Genomic DNA, 12,088 nt, shown 5'->3' with positions numbered 1-12,088 from the left:
ACATTTGTTCACGCTTTTTATGGAAAAACTGAAAAAAAAAATGAAACTGTTCTCTGACAAAATTTGCATTTTTAAAAGAAAAAAAAAGAGCCTCTTTTTTCTTTTTTTGTGGGAGGCTTTCAATGTAATTTTTTTCACTGGGTTTAGCAGTGACTTTGACAGACTCTGCTTGACCTTGAGCAAACCCTTCATCTGCTGGTTACCTATGTGACTCCCACCTGTCTTAGAAAAGTGTCTACAGAAGGATAATGAAGCTTATCTCAAGTGTTTTTCCGCAGACACCTTTAGTCGAAAGAGGATGGTTTTATCCCCTACAGCTACATTTGCAACGTTTATTCCTTCTGCTTCCTTTCTTGTCTCTTCTAATGCAGAAGTGCCTTGAATTACATGTTTTGCAAAGGCAATAGCTGGTAGCGTGTGCAAGCCGAAGGCATCAGCGTGTTTTTCTGCAGCATAGCAATAAATGTTTTTGCAAGTCATGTTTCCTTTCCTATAGGCCATCCAGAAGCTTTATCAGAGACTGGTTGGTGCCCGACTAGATGTGTCTATCAACCTCGTGAATACTCACAGACAGACATGTTGCCTGAGAAGAAATACTGCCTTGTACTCTCGTGCTTTCTAAAGTGTTTGTAAAAGCGGGAAAATGTCGATGAAAAAGCTGTGTGTGTGCATGTAAATGCATGTACGCAGCTATTTATGTAAGTAAGTACTTTATAGGCTGCGACTGATCACTATTGTAAGTCTCTTCCCAACCTTGTCAAAAGGAAGGGCAGTTCCCTGTCAGAGATAACCACGGGAGTCACAGACAAATAAAATAATGCAAGATCTCTGCAAAAGTCTGGGGCAGAGAAAGGGCTTGAGCCAGGTCTTCCCTACATCTGGCTGCTGCAGGCACTGGTGGGGGCTGCTGGTCTCACCTTCAAAACAGGTAGAACAAACTGTAAAAGTATGTGTTAAGCATAGAGAGGTACAACTAAAAACTGAATAAAAAGCGAGTTTAAGGTAGGTTATATGTACTAGTTTGTTCACTTTTTTTGAGAAGATATCTGATTTTTGAGACAAGGAAAATCTGGAAAATCTAATCTACCTGGCCTTTTGTAAAACCTGTGATTCAATGGAAGCATCTGATTCCAGATTCCAGATATGAAATTTTTCATTAGACTGAGAAAGTTGAATTAAGACAGGAATTATAAGTGACTTATGTATGTAATAGTGAAAATCAGTTGTATTACCTTCCTGGGAAGATCTTAAATCTATGATTCTGGAAGAACTGGGGCTTTTTATCAGGTTAAAAAAATAATTTTAGTGATATAAAAACATTTTACAAAGTTGGGGTTTTTTACCTTTTTTGTCTATTTATCATTTCTTCTTTGTCTTTGATAATTCTTCAGCATATATTTGTGACTGAAAAGAACATCCATCATTCTGGGGCTTCCTTTACCTGACCTTGCAATTTTGTAAACTCATTGCAAACGTGGAGAGCTATGGACAGCGACATAGGCTGTAGATAAGGTGAGGGTGCAAACTGTATTCCCCTCTTTGGCCAACAGTACGGTCCAGAACAGGAGACACTTTTCTGTAATCGTCAGGAAGAAATTAATATTTTTGTCACTGGCTGTACAGTATCCAGACTTTATCTGAACCTTATATAAATGCTTCCTTATTCACAAAGAAAAACTTGTTCCTAGCCACACCCTTTCAAAAATTTGGCCTGGGTGGCTATGTTTTTGCTTGGGTTTTGATGTGCTAGATAATGTGAAAACAATAAAGCTGTATGTGCTGTAGCTGTTAAGTGGTTTTAACCAGGAGACTAATCTTGCAGATTACAAAAATTGAAGAACAAAGGAGAAACTGCCATTGAATATGAGTTTGTGAAATTTGTCGGTTTTAGTTCAACAGAGAAACATGCTTTAGCTGAGCTACTATCCATATTGCAATGCACAGGAGAGTAATTGTCATAGCGATAATAAGCTCTCTTCCCAGCATGGATACCGAATGGTAAAATGACAATTTAGCTCCTTTGTCATATAGCTATATCAACACAAGCAAGTCTATCTCTTTCACTTGTCACCAGAGGTAAATTTTTTCCAAGCTGTATTCATACATGGTGCTTAAATAGTAAAGAACGCTGATTCTTCACTGATTTTTCCACTTTGGTTCAGTTTCCTTGAAAGCTTACTTGCCTCCCCAGCAGTAGAATGGAGAGAGAAGACTATTCCAGTCTACAGGAGGATTGCATGGAGGAAAAAATGAGCAGCTATTTCAAAGCATACTTCTTTTTAACTATCCCTTTAGGTTTGTGGGTTAGCGAAACTGCCTACTACTATGTGGAGCTACCCATGTCATGTCCAGGGCTGGAAGTGGTGTAGCAGTCCGCCTTGCTGCTAGCAACCGCTGTACTGCTAATATCTGCTAGGAAGTGATGTACTGACAGCGTTGCTGGACAGCTCTAGGTAGTATCTTTGCATTGCTCTGCATCATATACACACACTAGCTACTCAGAGCTGCTTTCAGTGTGGAATTTGACTAGAGATGAGGAAATTAAGCCCTTGGGAGGCTCAGCCTTGGTTGTTTCTTTTGAAATAATATCAGTATTAAAGTTAGCAAAACAAGAAAATCTTGGAACTTTAAAAAGTTAAGTAAAACATCTACTCAGGACTGAGTTCCATGTACAAATACTTTATTCCCCACTTTTCACAATCAGCAGCATCTTCTCTGAAATGTTTAGCTGAGCCAAGAAATGAAATGTTAAGTATGACACCCTCAATGATAGCTAGCACCACAGCTGACCTTATACAAAATAAGCAGCCAACGTGGTGAGTATCTGAGAACTGTGGCATACCCTAAAACTGCCTTGCACCAGAAATGACCCCTAGATACATCAGTCTTTAGCTTCCTGAACGATAAATGATAAATTTGTTCTCACCCTCCTCTCCTCCAAAAGAAAATGTTGAAGCCAAATTCACCAAAGACAGAGCCTGGTGTCCTGATGTAGCTCAAGCCACTATTCAGTGACAAAGGCTGATTTCAGAGTTCTGGTGAATTATTTTCCTTTCTGTTATAATTTCAGAGCAATTTGCTTGACTCTCAGGCAGCAGCACACAGGTAGTGTAAGGGACATGAAAATGGATAATAACTTATTTTAACTTTACAATTTGTAGTCTCTTTATATTGCTAGTCTTGGTAAAAGAGCTCTAGGGTGAAGGAGAATGGAGTGCGTTGTGTCAGGGAGACTACAGCAATGCCAAAAACATGAAAATTTGTGGGTTCAATATAACACTCTATTGGTTCATTCTTTGACCTGGATGAATTATGAACTACTTATCCAGTGAGCATTTCTTTAACTTAGCATAAGCACTCCAGTGCTGAAGATAAATTATTCATGATGTTTACATTTCTGTGTTCGCCCATCCCAACAGCTAAAGGGTGTACAGTTATTCCCTCATTTCTCCTTTCTATTTTGGCCAGAAAAGCTACCCTGACTTGGGAAACTTCTTACTAAAGATTTGTCAAGACTGGAACATTCTTGGAAAAATACTAAGTTTCTACAAACTGACATTTCCAAGAATGAATACTTCGGTGAAATATTCCTGACCAGCTCGACGAAGAATCTCAGATATTAAAACAGTAACTCCTTTTCTTCTCATCTCCATTAGAAATGAGGCTAGACCTGGACTCTTCATAGAAGACTCTTCATAGACTCTTCATAGAAAAGGACAATTGGAAGGAAATATGATAAGGTGTATAAAACTATGGGTTATCTGAGTAAAGAATATATGGTAGATTCATCATTATATCTCAGAACACAAGAACTAGAAAGCAGCCAATGGCAGACCAAGGTTTGCAGGAAGAGAGACCTTATCTTTAATTAGAGCAACTGGTATAGTTGCAAAATTGTCATATTTGTCTCTGTGGACCATGGTAAGACAAGTACAATGAGAGAAAACAGTGAAATTAGCTGGCAACAGATTAAAAACAAGCAAGCAAAGAAAAAGCTGAAAATAAAAGGCATTACTTTGCATCAAAACAGAATAAAGTTGTGTATTTCATTTGACAAATGCAGTACATCTAGATTATCAGAAACTAGAAGTGCATAACAAGGAAGGGAGCACTCTACATGCGACCTACTCTTGCACTCTACATGCGACCTACTCTTATTCTTTCCTGAGTATCTGTTGCTGCTCACTGTAAGAGTCAAGTTACTAAACTGGATGAACCTTTGATCTGACTCAACACAAGGAGGGCCAAAATCATCTATATAGACTTCCCTTGAGAGGAAAGGTGTTGGTTTCCTATAGGACAATAAGAGAGAGGGTGGAGGTGTGTTTTTTTAATATAGTTTTGATAGCAATGGCACTAATTTTAGCATATCTATATGACTTTGCAACTTAATACTAGAAACTATAGCAGTAGATTGAGTCTGTCATGAGATACCGCACTTCTGCACTAATGTAATGTATTGTCTTCAGTGCTGCAGTAAGATTATGGCAGCTGCTCTTCTTACTGCTATTCTCACCTCTTCAGTGTGATACCCTTCCTCTCCACTGGTGACTGGATCACAGACAGAGAATGATGGCCCTGCTGAAGACTTGATTACCATAAGATAATAATTTCATTCAGGCTATAAATTCTCTTGTTTTAAGAGGAAAATCTCCTGGATTAATCACCTGAATTATACCAGTAAAATCGGCTCCACTACCTTCAAAGATAGCCTCACAGCTTGCTTTTCTGCCATGTCAATGCTATCTCTAAGGTGACTTGCCCCCTCTGAAAACAGAAATTTTAGCTTGTCCTCCCCATTTATACAGTAATCGTGCCACCATTGTACATTTACTATTAGCCCTATGGGTTCGCTACTTATTCCATTCAGCCATGAAGAGCTGTCTCTCACCCTGGATGTGTCAGAAACTGTTTCTGTCTGGAAAATTGTTTTAATGTTGGCTTTTTTGTTTCTACAGCAGAATGAAATAATTGAAGTGCACTGGTGATGGGGTGATATGTATTCCTGCTCACCTTGCTGTGAAATTTTGAAGCATGTGAAATGTTCTGCCTTCTTGTTAAGTGTAAAACATTTCATACGCCTCCGGGGGATGACTGAGCATGTGAGCGGTTGCATTCTGGGGTCTGCAGCTCTCAGGTGTCCCGCTTCCATTTACTCAGAGGTTATGCTCAGCGGCATGTTTGCCAAGGGCTGTTATTTTGCTTTTCCAAATGTATTCTGGGTAATTCTGTAAACTGCATTCAAATACATGGATTATGTGGTAAATACCTCTGTCTGGTACATAAGGTCCAAACCCGAGAAAGGTCAGACAATACGGTATGAGGATGCATAAGCCCTTTTCATTAAACACAGAAAACAACATCTGTTTTTCCTTATTTCAGTTTTACTTTAACAGATATTGGTCGGTTAATGATTATACAGCAATTTACCGTTATTAAGCAGGTGAGCCACTACAGCACAAAAGAAGCATTCTTGGGAGCCAGTGGAAAATGATGCTGTACCACAAAAAGTGCAGTGGACACCCTGCTCAGGAGCTGCAGGAAGGCAGGTTCAGAAATGCCACAATACTAATAAGCTTTCCTCTGGAGGCATTCGCTGTTCATGTGCCTCTAAAACTCAAGTCCAAAAGCACTTCACAGGAAGTGATGCTGGGGTGCTAACAGTCAACATTTTGGTACTCAGAGTGTCCCATCTGGCAGCACACAAATCCAGGGGAAAAGTCACAGAGTTTGAGCTAACACTGTAGAAAACAAAAAAAATATCATATTGTGTTTGTAGACAGGTGTGTGTCACTCTGCTTGAGAACAGAGGCCACAGAGCAGCAAAGTCTGAATTTTTACCATATTTTAGATCTCATTCATATCTTGAGAGTGTTTGAAGTGGGTGTTAGATGTAGCCCAGCAACTGTTCTTCTTGGAAATAAAATTAAACTTCCCAGCTAGCAAGGAAAGGCTTTCGGTATTTGTGTGTCTTACAAAACTGTATGAACACATTGAATTATCAGTGGTACTTTGCTCATATCAAAGAGCACATTTTCATGAGTGCTTCACAAAATAGACTCTTCCAACTGGTACTTCCTATAAAACCAACTTGCTTGTGCTCTTATAAGAAGTTGTGAGGGGGACAGGTTGGAGAAGGTATCACCTTATGAAATTAGCTGTCTTCTGCCTGGATATGGCTAGCCCAGGCTGGGACAATTTTAAACACTCTATATTTCCCATGTTACTGCATAGGATAGACCTCACTGTGATAAAGAGTTAAGGGAATGAGCAAGGTCAATAAATTCTGTGGGTGTAGGCAAAGATCAAAGGAGGACTTCACTCCAGGCTCCTCTGGGGTTGTGCATATTCTCGCTTCCTACATGATGACATGTTAGTACCTGGGAAAGTCGCAGTCTGGACTTTTGTCCCAAATTCCCTTCAGTCTCTGTGCATACAAGCCCCTGCTGTCAAGCATTGTTTGACTAATCAGTTTATATATGGCCGTGCTTAATTTCTTGTGGGATTACATTCATATAAGAGCTCTCCAAAAAAGAGGACAAAGTCAAAGAGGAGAGCTGCTGAGTACAAAAGAGAAAATGTTTGTCTAGGAAAAAAATCAACAGATTATCTTATTAAAATCTGAGAGTTCCTCAGTCCAGATTTCATTATTTCCATTATCTTGGCTTTCTGTAAATACATTAGCCTTGTTACACAATTCAGACTCCTATTGGCATTAATAGGATCTTACAAGTTAGAGATGGAAGAAGCCTATTAGATAATGCAGCCATCTCCCTGCTGATGCAGGAGAAGTCATTGAATTACTTATGCTCATTGAAGAAGAGAGACCTAAAGGGTTGAACCTGCCCTTTCAAGGATAATTCACATCATATAAAATCAGCCACTGTTATTGTAATGTTTTTAAGCTTTGAGATTTTCCAACATAAATTGGTAGTAAAGAACATAAATAATACAGGTTAATATTGCATCTGTAATAACAAAAAAATAGTATACATGTGATTAGGTTCTTTAGAGCTGTGAGTATAATTCTTATCAGAACTAAATAAGACTAAGCAAACTCAAATAATATTAAGTTTCTGAAAGGCACAGCAGGGTAGATAAATGTTATATAAATCTTTTTGCAATGACATGTTTTATGACTTTAACTCTTGGGCTCCTATTTCTAGTCTTTGTCCAATGTGATATGCTGTTATTTTCCTACAGATTCACTGCACTTAGCCAGCAGATCAAACTGGATAGACAACTGTGGTTCTTGTCTTTTAGAGACTCTGCTTGCTGATGACAGCAAGCTGCATCTCTCTAGTTGCTGGGGTGCACTATAGTGCACCTCTGGGAACTGGAGTGTCCGGATCAAGCTGCTGCTAAGTTATGCACTGTTCTTTTTTGGTCTTGTTCTTGGGTTGTTTTTACATGGAAACCTTGGCATTAGACATGAGGAGAGAACAGCAGCTTCTACCAGCATGATGCCTTAATGCAGTACCAGGATACAGCGGGGAGATACACTGCTCAGGAACTTGAAAACACCCGAGTTCTGGTAACTGCAATGACTAGTTTTCTTAAATGAACAGTTTAAAACTGGAAGCAAAACACCAAGAGGAAAATAATTTTAGAGCAATAAACCGTTTCTATTCATGCCCTCCTTTCAAAAAACCCCATTATCTCAAGATGGTGCATTGGACAGGTCTGTTGTGCGCACATACCACAAAAAGGAACGATGCCCAAACACCTTGCAAGAAATTCCTGCCTCCCCTCTGGAGAGATTATTTCTATTTGGCCATGAATCCCTGGTAGTCCCCTATACCCAGGCTAGAAAAAATAATGTTAATTGCCTTGGAGTCAGGAGTTTTCAACCTCACAGATTATAGGCTGTCTGTTGTCCCTCCACAGTGTATTAACATTTACTACAGGCCCCATATCTTATGCCATTCTTCATTTTTCCTGCTTGTTTCAGTTATAGCTACAGTCAGGATAAGCTGTCACATTCACATAATAATTACTGAATAGCCAGGTCACATGAAATATTAATAAATCATTGAAGAACAGCCCCATCAACCATCACACTTATGTTTAAAAATTGTCCTGAAAAATAATTACCAATTTTTATGTTGCTATCTCCTTACATAGGCTTATTTCCTTCTTTCCTTGCTCTACTGTATTTGCTTCCCATTTAACAAGTTATGTAAAAAAGTTTTAACAAACTGATGGCTGAGCTGCAATTATTTATAATTATGGATTATTCTTGGGTGTGTGTTTAAAGTGTGCTGGAGAGATGCTGGTTTTGTTTTTTTCTGGTAGGCGGCTCATTACTTCATAAATCTGTGACTGAATGGGAATTGTGGCTGGGGAGCAACTGTGCTGCTTCATGCATCATGACCAAGTGTGTGTGGGAGTCAGGAACAGCACCTCTCTGGACCAGCTGCTCCATCCATCTGCAGCTGGGTCTAGGTACAGTGATCTACGGTCAAGATCTGCACTGGGAGTATTTTTATAGCTATTTTATAGCAGCTGGTGTGAATGGCAGTAGAAAAATGAACGATCAACTTCCCAACCATTAGGAACAAACGAAGAAAGAAAAATAAGCATAAAAATTAGCACATTTTTGTTAGTATTATAAAGACACTCTTTGAAGTTCAGTTTCTCAGAAGAGCTACTGTAAGCCTACATATTTATTGGTTTGTCACTCATCTGAAAATTTGCTTTATACCACAACTTGGCACAAAAGTATATTTGAGTGGCAAATGATGTTCATAATTTCAGATGGTTTTATATCCTCTTAAAACTGAAAAATAACTACTTAAAAAGGAACTGTTACTTGAAGCTAGTAGGTTTTTGTCACTGTTATGGAGAAAATAAGGGTACAGGATCAAATTGAGTTAGTTATAAAAACCAGGTAAGGTGGCATTGCTTGCCAAATATTGAGTTTATACTTTCAGTCCATGTGGAATCCAGCCTATGTTAGCAACAGCTAAAGTTATATTAATAAAAGGGCCGAACTCAACTTGCTATACATTTACTAGAGTGAATGATTTTTCTTTATTATCCTAGTTTTAGGAAAAGAGAAGGAGAAATATATTTGTACAGCTCTGGCTTTTAATTTTGGATTTAAATAATCATGAGGGATCTCAGCACATTTTAGATTATATCTACAGCTTTCCTGGAGGAGGCTTTGCATGATATGGCTCTGCAGCTCCTGCCAGAGGAAGTATTGCCATCACATGTAAGTCTTCCTTGTAATACATTCACCATGGCATAACACAACGTGACGCAGAAAATGAGATTGGTGGCTTTTTGTCAGAGTTGTTTTTAAAATTAGTTCAGTGATTATTTAGACTTTCATTACAGAAAGCAGAGAGAGTGGACAAAGAAGTGAAAAGCTGGTTCTTCCATGAGTGACGTCTGGGAAGAGGATTCTTGGATCTCCTGGGTAGATTTCCCTTCCATGGAGGAAGGGAAGAAGTATTTTTATGTCTTTCAGAGTCTACTTTCTCTTTAGGAATTCTCATAAAAATTCCTCAGAAAAATAATGTCTTGAACACAGCAACTTGCACCCAATTCTCAAGATATATTTGTCAAGAAGATAATACCTGGAGAGCAAAATCTCTTCAGTCTGTGACGTCTTCCTTGAAATGACATTTGCTGAACAGAGTGTTTCAGAGCACCATTGCTGTGCTCAGCCTGTCTTTCAGAAAAGAATTCCCTGCCCATGAACAATAGTCACATAATTGCCAAGTCCTGATGTGCCCGTTCTCGGTTGTGCATTGCGTCAATGGAGAATTAAAATTCTCACAGCATTGGCGATCCCCACATTGTCACAGTGTACTTCTTACCACACTGGATTTAGCACAGGTCATTTCGTGGAATGACCTTCCGAAAATACTGGCAACGTATTACTGTTTCTGAACCTCCCATGCAGACATGTTTACTCCGTTACTCATTCCTCTGCTTTGGTTTAGAGAAACAAAGATGCTTTAGGTGGGCCGGTCAAGCACCAGAGACACCAGTTTGTTCACGTAAAAAATAAATTCAAAGCTCCTGTTTACTTCTTGGACAGAATTTTTCCTGAACATGACTGCAGAATGGTAATGGGCATTGTTTGATCAGAAAAAGGAGTGAAATGGAGATACCAAAGTAGGAAATGTCTTGGGGAAGTCTTTCAGACTCTGTCGGAATTTGACTTACCTGAGCCTTTCACATGGTACTGGTTTATGTCAGTCTTTCAGCTTCTAAACTTAGCTGCAACTTTGATGCCTTTAAGAGGATATACATTTTGGTAACATTTATACAAATTACATCTGCCCTATTTCTTCAGTAAAAGCTTTATCCAAAGTATAACTCTGTTCCCTTTCAGAAAAAACAAAAATTGTTTAAATTTCCCTTATATCATTTAGAAATGAATTATTAGTTACGTTTCACAGTGAATATTTTACATCAGTCTAATGAAACAATGCTGTAATCAAAATGGAATAGCATAAAACATTCAGAAAAGCTCATTCAAGGCACATTATGTTAATGCCGAATTAGGCAACCAAGATAGTACACAGTACCTGGGAAAGGTGGTTATTCTGGGAACATTCGTAGGTTGGCTTTGAGAATTCAGGCCAGATCATGAACTGCTCTGGGCAGAGCTGAATCCTTTTGCACCAGCTGAGGTTCTCGCCCTTTCTATTCAGAGTGTTTTAATCCCTGGATGATGGCAATGTGGCTGCTAAAATTACCAAGAAGGCATGGGAAGAGGGGGGGGGAAGGGGATGAGGGAAGGGGGAAGAAGGGCATAGTCACCCCTTAATCACAGGCCCTCTCAGACACTGAGAAGAAAATGGTAGAATCAAAATTATATCTCAAAATTCAGAGCAATCATTTCAACATAAAAGTAAGAGAAGAGCATCCATGAGATATGAAAGAGTCTAATCTGAAAAAATCAGCTGCTCTTTCACGGACATGCACAGCTTAGAGCTAAAGAATTAGAAAATGCTACTGTATATTCGATGGGAAAACAGGTCTCTTTAGTGTTTTCCAGTCAGCAGTGACAGTCTGTCTTCCCTGAGCTTGGTGCAGAGGGTCAATTTGAATCCTCTGAAGTGCCAAGAGCTCCATCTGCTCTTCCATCTGAAATGGGAATATTTTTGCTCTTTTTTTTTAATCTTGATTTGGTCTTTCAGTGTTTGTGTTAGAACACACAGCCCAGATGCCAATAATGAGGAAAATATATTAAGTGATAAGGGAGAAAACAGAGAAATTAAAATGAACGAGGTAGGAAAATTGTAAATGGAAAATGGGAGCTGATTGCAATATCCAGCCCAGGTGTGGCTGTGAATTAAAGTGCTTTCCTGAGAGATTCCAACAGATATATCCCATAATCCTACACATCTGGGAAAGTGTTGGTCAAGACAGTCGTGGAAGTTGTGCCAAAAACACCTTAAAGATATTCCACACAAAGATCCAGCTTGCTATATACTCCAGCTGCTGTTTATTAGTGATGCTCATATTTTATGTATGCTAGCACACTGGAATGCTGTTACAGACAAAACTGTATATATAGATCTAAATCCATTGATTGTATATTCCACTTAGGCTTTATTGAAGCATTTTTCTGTATGCAACCACACAGCTACAGTTTCTTTAGTTGAAATTGAACCATATGTATATACCTACAAACACACGTACATACAAAGGAATGCTTTAATTTTCTTTAAAACAAATTAAAAAATGTCAGTGTTTCTCCTCAGGAGGAAAAAACACACTATAATCTTTCACTTTAATTGCTTTTTTTTTCACAGAAACCTTAAGTTTTTCTAAATCTCATGAATTTGAAAAGTTGCTATTCTAAGGCTGAGAAATTAACCTTGGCAATTGTGCTAATGCATGAACCAGTCTTCAGTGCAGAAGAATTATTTTAGTATTTTTGTTCTATGTAAGAAGACCGTGAACAAGGAACATCAGAAAACATATAAAACCAAGTTCTTTTGGAAAAAAAAAAAAAAAACCTAGCCATGCAGTGACTGATAAGTATCAGCTAATACTTGTGAAAATGTTACTTCTCCCTCCTTTCTTCCCTCTCTCCTTCCCTCCTTCCCTCCCTCCCTCCCTC

The sequence above is a fragment of the Phaethon lepturus genome, unplaced genomic scaffold (assembly GCF_000687285.1).
Source record: "Phaethon lepturus isolate BGI_N335 unplaced genomic scaffold, ASM68728v1 scaffold4421, whole genome shotgun sequence".
In the NCBI taxonomy this organism is placed as follows: Eukaryota; Metazoa; Chordata; class Aves; order Phaethontiformes; family Phaethontidae; genus Phaethon; species Phaethon lepturus.
The sequence above is the reverse complement of the archived record's forward strand: the minus strand, read 5'-3'. Positions refer to the sequence as shown.